Source organism: Rhinoraja longicauda, chromosome 1, assembly GCF_053455715.1.
Source record: "Rhinoraja longicauda isolate Sanriku21f chromosome 1, sRhiLon1.1, whole genome shotgun sequence".
Lineage (NCBI taxonomy): Eukaryota > Metazoa > Chordata > Chondrichthyes > Rajiformes > Arhynchobatidae > Rhinoraja > Rhinoraja longicauda.
This window is the reverse complement of record NC_135953.1, coordinates 60157453-60166224: the sequence shown is the minus strand read 5'-3', so window position 1 is coordinate 60166224 and position 8772 is coordinate 60157453. Positions and strand designations below refer to the sequence as shown.

Genomic DNA, 8772 nt, shown 5'->3' with positions numbered 1-8772 from the left:
GTGATCGGGTTGGATTACCTTGAAAGACAGTGGAAAAATTGTTTTCCATTGACTGTGAGGCTGTAACAATGCCTTCCACGCAAAAGGCAGGCTGCTCTGAATGGAAAATGTTTTCCCAGAAGACATTGAGGAGCCTGTCAGCACAAGGTTTTACCACATCACCTGAATCTGAAAGCCTGAATTCATATGTGAAGGCTATCTCCTTCCTGTATATTTCCAGCACTGAGACCTGCTTGGAATATGGCTGGAAGAGCCAGCTCTGCACTTGATGGCCTATTTAATACAAGCTAATGCAATAGATAAACACTACCAAACGAGGTTATACAGGCTCTTTGGAGCCTTTGACTGCTGAAGCTGCTGTGAAAAAAAATGGAGAGCTTAGCTGATTCAATTTATGTTCATTTCTGTACAGGTCTCATGCTTCATGGTTTTGCCAAGAGCTGAAGAGGCTTCAGGGACATCTTCACTGACAGGTAAAGAATCCTTGCATTTGTTCTGAATCAGTCTATTTTATCAGAACTCATCAGGTAATGTAGATTATTTTAACGTGCTGCATCCTTCAAACAAAACTCTTCTTTTAATAGATTTCTAGTTAATTTAATGTAATGACACTACTTCCTTAAACAAATAATAAACTTCTGGATATCATAGCTTCTACATTGCCAATAAAAAATGCAAGTTAAATGTTCATTGTTGATAAATGGCCTGATTCTCCTAAAAGCTGCTTATGATATTCTTAGTACAAATATAGTTTGATTTCCCCGGTTCCTATGCTGAGGTCTATATATGTCCATTCCTCACACTAGCTGGAGTTATTCATGACATTTAAAAGGGCATTGTTTTTTAAAAAGTATTTAGTAAATCTTTTATTGATTTCTTACTGATGTGGAAAATATTGAAGCAATATATAATAAATGCATTGTTTTATTAATTCTGCACCCTGCCACAGTGTCATGAAGGATGAAACGCTCATTTCATTGAACAAAATAGGGAGGCTTGTTTCATAAAGATACTGTTGCAAATTTCATGTCCCTAGAGACATAAATCTGCAATCTGGTGACAGTTTTATTAAAAAAGGGAAAGCAGGGCAGTTGTATGCTCCTTATTTTCTATTTGAAACATCTATTTACAAAAGAGGTAATAAGAAGGAATCTTGTTAGAGTACCTTTCTTGCTAACAGCATAATTATATCAAATAATACTGGCTCTGAATAATGTGTGATGTTTTATTGTGTAAATTGTCAACCTTAGCTCATTGGTAGCATATTGTCTGTCAAACGTTGTACGTTCAAACTGTACTCCAAAGCATGTAATGTAAATTTACACTTCATTGCAGGATTAAGAGAAATTAATAAAGTACTGGACCATCTCAGTAGCCAGATGAGGCACTGAGTTCCTCCAGCAGTTTGTATTTTGCGCACGATTCCAGCATCTGCATTCTCTTGCTGTCTAGGATTGGGAGAGAGATTGCACAAGCTGAGGTGTTGCTTGCTCAGATGAAGTGTTAAACTGGAAACTCAAATCCCCTCTCCTGTGGGGATCCCATCGGACTATTGACAGAAGATCAGGGAGTTTGCTGGCACCAGCATTTCCCTTCACACAGCACTAAAACACTAGGGCAGAGCATTTCACTGAACACTTGCGCTTGGCTCACCAAAACCCTGCTGGATTTCCCAGTCACTAACCCCATTTTAACTTCCCTTCCCATTTCCATACTGATCTTTCTGTCCTGGGCCTCCTCTATTGCCAAATTGAGGTCACACGCAAACTGGAGGAAGAGCACCTCATATTCCTTTTTGGTAGTTTGCAACCCAACGGTAAGAACATTGAATTCCACAATTTTCGGTAACCGACCCTCAAATAAACCTACCCCCTCTTTCCCCCTCTTTTTTTCCTCCCCTGTGCCCCACCTGGGGCCTTCTGGCTTTCCATTTCCCCCTGTCCCCTTCCACTTATATTCCTTCCTCGGGCTTCACATTTCATGCCTTCTATTGTTATATCAATATTTCACAGTTTTTGTCTTTTCATCTCTAATCTTTGTCCAACCATTCGTAAAGCAACAACTTCCCTCACCTGTATTTACCAATCACGACCCAGGCTTTAGCCTGCCCCCATCTATCTTCCAGCTTTCTTTCCCTGCAGCAATCAGTATGAAGAAGTGTCCCGACCCAAAATGTCGCCTATCTGTGTTCTCCAGAGATGCAGTTTGATCCACAGAGTTACTCCAGAGTTGTCCTTTTCTCCAGAAATGCTGACTGATTCACTGTTACTCCAGCTCTTGGTGTCTTTTTTGGTAAACCAGCATCTGAAGTACCTTGCGTCTACACTAAAACAGGTTGACATGTCATTTATTTCATATCCGTTTGTGACCTTGATATGTGCAATTGACCGCCATGCTTCTTTGCATCACCATGGTGATTATAATTCAAACATGTCCTTCTGGCTATGAGATAATTACAAGGGTGTGGAAGTCACTATATAAATACAAGTTATCTTGTTATTCTTGTGCTAAACAATGACCAAGTTCTGCACTGGCCTTTTCTATAACCGTCAGTAGTTTTAATGAAAATCTAATGACAGTATCTAAAATGAGTTACTGTTTTCCTTTCAGTATAACTTCAAGATAGTCATCAATCTCAATGATGCAAGCATACAAGAGAGTTTGCAAGTTAAAACATTCTTTGTTCAACAAAATCCAATAGTACAGGCTGTACATTAAATCCTACAGTGGTTGGCTTGTTACCCTAGAAATACACAAAGTATTGGAGTAACTCAGCGGCTCAGGCAGCATCTCTGGTGGAAAAGGATTGGTGGTGTTTCGGGTCGGGATCCTTCTTTGGACATTACCCAAGATGGCCAGACTCGTAAGTTCGGGATTTTTGTTTTGTTAAACTCTTCAATGCACACTTGATCATGAATACTAGTGGGCTTAAAATATACTTAAGCAATATCTATTTGCATGTGACTTCCACTATTAAAAACAAGCTCAGAAACTCTCTGACCAATCTTCTAGGCATTCTTTTAGTTACTAGTAACTGCAGATGCTGGTTTACAACAACAAAAAGGAGACATAAAGTGCAGGAATATGTCAGCGGGTCATGTAGCATCCCTGGAGAACATGGATAGGTGACATTTCGGGTGGTGACCCTTCTTCAGATGGATAACAATAAGAATAGCATTCTTGTTGTCATCCAGCTAAAATGAAAGGCCAAGATCATGGGCCACCTCACCCTGAACACCATTAGTTTGATTACTTTCCTGCAAACATTAAGCACAAATTAGAAACATAGAAAACATAGAAAATAGGTGCAGAAGGAGGACATTCGGCCCTTCGAGCCAGCACCGCCATTCATTGCGATCATGGCTGATCTTCCACAATCAGTAACCCATGCCTGCCTTTCCTCCATGTCCCTTGGTTCCACTAGCCCCGAGAGCTCTATCTAACTCTTTCTTAAATTCATCCAGTGATTTGGCCTCCACTGCCCTGTGTGACAGAGAATTCCACAAATTCACAACTCTCTGGGTGAAAAAGTTCCTTCTCACCTCAGTTTTAAATGGCCTCCCCTTTATTCCAAGACTGTGGCCCCTGGTTCTGGACTCCCCCAACATTGGGAACATCTTTCCTGCATCTAGCTTGTCCAGTCCTTTTATAATTTTATATGTCTCTATACGATCCTCTCTCATCCTACTAAACTCCAATGAAATTGACCAATAAGATTGAGGGTTTGAGAACAAAATGGAGGAATGTGGTGATGGGAGGTGAATTATATCAAATCAGACAGGGATTTGTCTGAAAGGGAAATAAGTCGAAGGATTAAAAGACCAGAACAAGGGAAATGAAAGACACAGAAAGGAAAGTGATATTGATTGCATGCTAGAATGAAACAGTCTAAGTTGTTCAGGTCTGTGCCGGTGGCAAGACATGCTCAGGAAAACAAATTTCGTAACTGCGAAAGTTCTAATCTAGCACAGCACAACCTCTTTGCAGTTAGTTTAATGAATAGTTAATGTGCGAGTTCATCACGTTGTTAAAACTAAAAGGGTGCCTAAGGGTAAGATGTTTGTCTGAAGCAGACTGTGGAGAGGCATAAATTGACCGGCAAGTCCTGGAAATGTACAAATTATGGTAAAACTCTTTAATCTTGTTAACCAGTTTTCTCATTAGTAATGGCATATGTTATGAGCTCAATGTTACTTTTCCAATGATATAGAGCCCAGTATATTAAAAAAAACAAGATTCAAAGCTCGTACATTCTCCATCACTGTGATTCTGCACCTTTCTTGGTATAATGTTGGAGCCCCTAGAAAATCTGGGCAGTTTTGGTTTTATGAACATTTTTATATTTGTTTCCGGAAAGCAGGCAATGCTGACATAGATTTACTTTAATTGGTCATAGCTAGTTTCTTTAAGAATGTGAACTGCTGCAATTTATGTGCTGAAGATCAAATAAAATGATCTAACGGGTTGCAATTGTGTGAAATATGTAATATTAAACTGTAATGATCACTTTTGTGATCACTACTGAAATAACACCAGCTCTCAATTAAGCTGTTGTTTGGATTATTTGTTTCGCTTGTTGTTTTGCAATAAGATTTCATTGAATCATTAACAGAAACATCATGGAAACAGGCTCTTTGGTCCATTTGAGTCCACACTGATCGATGTGAACCTGTTCACACTAGTTCTATGTTATCCCACTTTCGCATCCACTCCCTACACACTTGGGGCAATTTACAGAGGCCAATTAACCTATAAAGCCACACGTCTTTGAGATGTGGGAAGAAACTGGAGCACCTACTGGAGGAAACCCACACGGTCAAAGAGAGAAATTACAAACTCCACACAGACAGCATCCAAGGTCAGGATCAAACCCAGATATCTGGTGCTGAGAGGCAGCAGCTCTACCAGCTGCGCCACTGTGCTTCTGTATTAGATTCCACAGCATCATACTTCCCGATAGCCAGATGTAACAGTGCATAAATAGAAGGCAGCTGGCACAGCAAATAGACACCAGATTAATTCCATCGCAAGAAACATTTAATGCAAGCAAAGGATTACATTTGTACTTATGAATGATTAACCTTAACCAGCAGTTCAACAATCCACTGCTAAATCTTTAGTTCTGTTTCAGTATAATTAGATAATTACACCGATCACTGAGTTGTACGCTTTCTCAGAAGTAAGTTATACTTCTCTGCGATTACTTTGTTAAATTAGAGCAGCAAGCTAACATGGGACAGCGTGACAGCATGGGGAGGGTGCTAGACCAATGCAGGAGAGGCTTTGGGTCCACGGCTCGCTCTGGCTGCAGCGCTGGCGGTACGGGGCCGAGGTGAGTGGCACCCTCTCCCCTTCCCCGTCTCCCCTCGCCCACCCAGGAGAGGCTTGCAGGGGAGATTTGGGCCCAATGGACCCACTTGGTCTAGTCCTTTATAAAATTCCCCATATTACCTAACTTACTTTAATGATTAACAAAGGAAAATGAAAACAATAAAAGTCCTTCAGAGGCATATTTTGGAAAAGATGTATTTAATATTCGCCCTCGGGAGCTCAACAGTATTTTAATGAGGTAAATCCATCAAATAAATATGCACAAAATGCTGGAGTAACTCAGCAGGTCAGGCAGCATCAGACTAAAGAAGGGTCTCGACCCGAAACGTCACCCATTCCTTCTCTCCCGAGATGCTGCCTGACCTGCTGAGTTACTCCAGCATTTTGTGAATAAATACCCGATTTGTACCAGCATCTGCAGTTATCTTCTTATAAATAAATATGCACACTGGAAACTTCAAAGGTTTTGTACCATGACTCTGCTGCCTTAAATGATCACAGAAAGAGCAGGATTATAGATCTCCACTGACTGTGAGGAAAAATCAATTAAGATTGCTCAATATTGTCCAGTGGACAATAATGGATGTGGAATGAAAATATCTGTGATTTCCTCACCTCTTTCCCAGCTGCACAAATATCTGGCGATGACCAGTGGTAATCAACAAATGATTACTTTGACAATACACTGAGAATATTGATATCTGCACAACAATAACAGGTTGCTGTTTGACGGCAGTTTACTGGGTAAAATTTTGTAACAAGTGTAGCAAGGGGATTTTCAGGAGAGATTCAAGAGTGTTTTTTTTGTCATATGCACCGGATATGAACCAGAACAATGAACGTCTTACCTGCTGCGGGCATATTAGACAGAACAACAACAAACAAATATACATTAGATTGCCAGTTATTCAAAGTAATACAGACCATGATGTACAAAAACAAAGGTACGTAGAGCAACCAAAGTGCTGCAAAGTCTGTGGTTTGGTGCTGGGGTAGGAGTTTAGTTTAGTTTACTATTGTCACATGTACCAAGGTACAGTGAAAAGTTTTTTTGTTGCATGCTATCCAGTCAGCGAAAAGACTATACAATCAAGCCGTCCTCATTGTACAGATACAGGATAAAGGGTATAATGTTAGTGCAAGATAAAGTCCAGTAAAGTCCAATCGAAGATAGTTCAAATGTCTACAATTGGATAGATGGGAGGTAAGGACCGCCCTTTGGCTAGTGAGATGACAGTTCAGTTGCCTAATAACAGCTGGGAAGAAACTGTCCCTGAATCCAGAGGTATATGTTTTTCAAACTTCTGAAGAGGGAGTGACTGTGGTGACGTTATTATGGAATGGTTGATGGGAAGAAGTTGCTCTTGTGGTAACGGTTCTCAGGCTCCTGTACCTTCTTCCCGATGGTGATAGTGAGAAGAGAGAATGACTGGAGTATCGTGGGTCTTTGATGATATTGGCTGCTTTCTTGAGGCAATGCTTCCTACAGATCCCTTCAATGGTGAGGAGGTCAGTACCTGTGATGGACCAGGCAAAGGCCACCACTTTCTGCAACCTCCTTTCTTGAGCGTTCAAAGTACCGAACCAGGTCATGATAGAACTAATCAGCATGCTCACAACCATGTAGAGAGAGCATTTGGTGACATGTCAAATCACATCCAAATTATGAGGAATTAGAGGCATTGATGAGCTTTTTTTTGTGATTGCATTAATGTGCTGGGTCTAAGGACAGATCGTCATAAAAGAACATCCCCAGGAACTTGAAGTTGTTGACTCTCTCCACTGCCATCCTGTCAATAAAGACAAGTTCATGGACAGCTTTCCCTTCCTGAAATCAATATCAGCTCATTGGTCTTGTCAACATGGAGAGTAAGATTGTTGCTTTTGCACCACTCAACCAGATGAACCATTTTCCTCTTGTACCCTGACTCACTGTTACCCATTAATCTTTCAACATTGGTGGCATTGTTGGTGAATTTAAATATAGTCTTGCAGCTGTGCTTGGCTATGCAGTAAGGGGTATGGAGAGAATAGATTAGGGGGCTGAGCACACAACCTTGAGGTACCCCCAGCCGATGGTAAGTGTGGAGAGGTATTGCCATTCTGTACCGATTGAGGTCTGCCGATGAGGAAGTCAAGTATCCAGTTGCATAGGGAGGAACAGAGAGCCACTTTCCTGAGGATAAATGATGAGTTTGAAAGGGATGATGATGTTGAACACCGGACTGCAGTCGACGAAGTACTGCCTGACAAACGTATTTTTGTTATCTAAGAGGTCCAGCACAGTGCGGCGAATCATAGATATTGTATATGCTGTTGATTTGTCATGACAGTAGATGAATAGTAGTGGGTCCAGGTCATCACTGAGCCAGGAGTTGATTCTTGTCATAAACAAGCTCCTGAAGCACTTCATCACATTGAACATGATTGATTTCCACTGCTTGGTTGTCGTTGAAGCATGTCAACCTGCTCCTCTTGGGCACTAGTATAATGGATGTCCTTTCGAAGCGGCAGGGAACTCGGATAATGGTAGTGAAAGGTTGAAGATGTCGGTGAAAATATAAATAAGATCACATCCTGCAAAAGATTAGAAAGGAAAGAATTTGGGCATAATAAACGGAAATCACATTGCTGGATTTTCCTTAAATAGACAATCTCATTATTGAACGTCTTTCTGAATTGAAATGGGTTTGAATAAACCAATCAACCATAAACATTATTACACTTATCTAATTATTCTTGTAAATTATTTTCAGATATTTTGGTCAAATTGAATCTCCTTAATGCCACAATGAGCCTGAAAAAAATAGAGGGTTAATTTTAATGTTTGCTGTAAAAATTAAATGAAATATCAGATTGTATGCTCTGCTGGATTTTTCCTTTAGGCCAAAATGGAGATGAAAGTTGTATTGGGTGCACTTTGGGCAGCAGCTTCAATATTACACAGGTTATATTATACCTGAAAATTCAGTTGATTATCTGGACTGAAAATAATACAAACAGATTTATAAATTGGTGATGCAGGGAGTTTTGGTGATTGAAATATGTCAAATACTAGAGTTTTAAGGTGAGAGGGGCAAAGTTTAAAGGAGATGTGCGAGCCAGGATTATTGCACAGAGGGTGATGAGTGCCTGGAACGCACTGCTAGAGTTGGTGATGGATACAATAGTGGCATTTAAGAGACTTAAGGATAGGCTTATGAGTTTGCAGGGAATGGAGGGATATGAATTATTTGCAGGCAGATGAGAGCTGCACAAACATCATGGGCCGAAGGCCCTATTCTTATGCTGTACTGCTCTATGTTCTAACCGTATAAAATGATTCATATTTTTATAAGGTCAACATAGCATTTGTTTTTATGGTCATTGATTTTAAGTTAAAATTTTAATAAAATCAAAGATAAAAAAGATAAAAGAACAGAATTGTTTATAATTTTTTTT

General features: G+C 40.2%; 1 protein-coding gene across 1 annotated transcript in view; it reads left to right on the top strand.

Moving 5' to 3' along the window:
* The first annotated feature begins 201 nt into the window (after positions 1-201).
* The window catches only part of LOC144592919 (putative tRNA methyltransferase 9B), a 44131-nt gene continuing 35560 nt past the window's right edge, over positions 202-8772 (top strand). Inside the window, exon 1 of the mRNA XM_078398198.1 lies at positions 202-473. The gene's annotated coding sequence lies outside the window, so the exon portion shown is untranslated. The remainder of the gene's footprint in view (positions 474-8772) is intronic.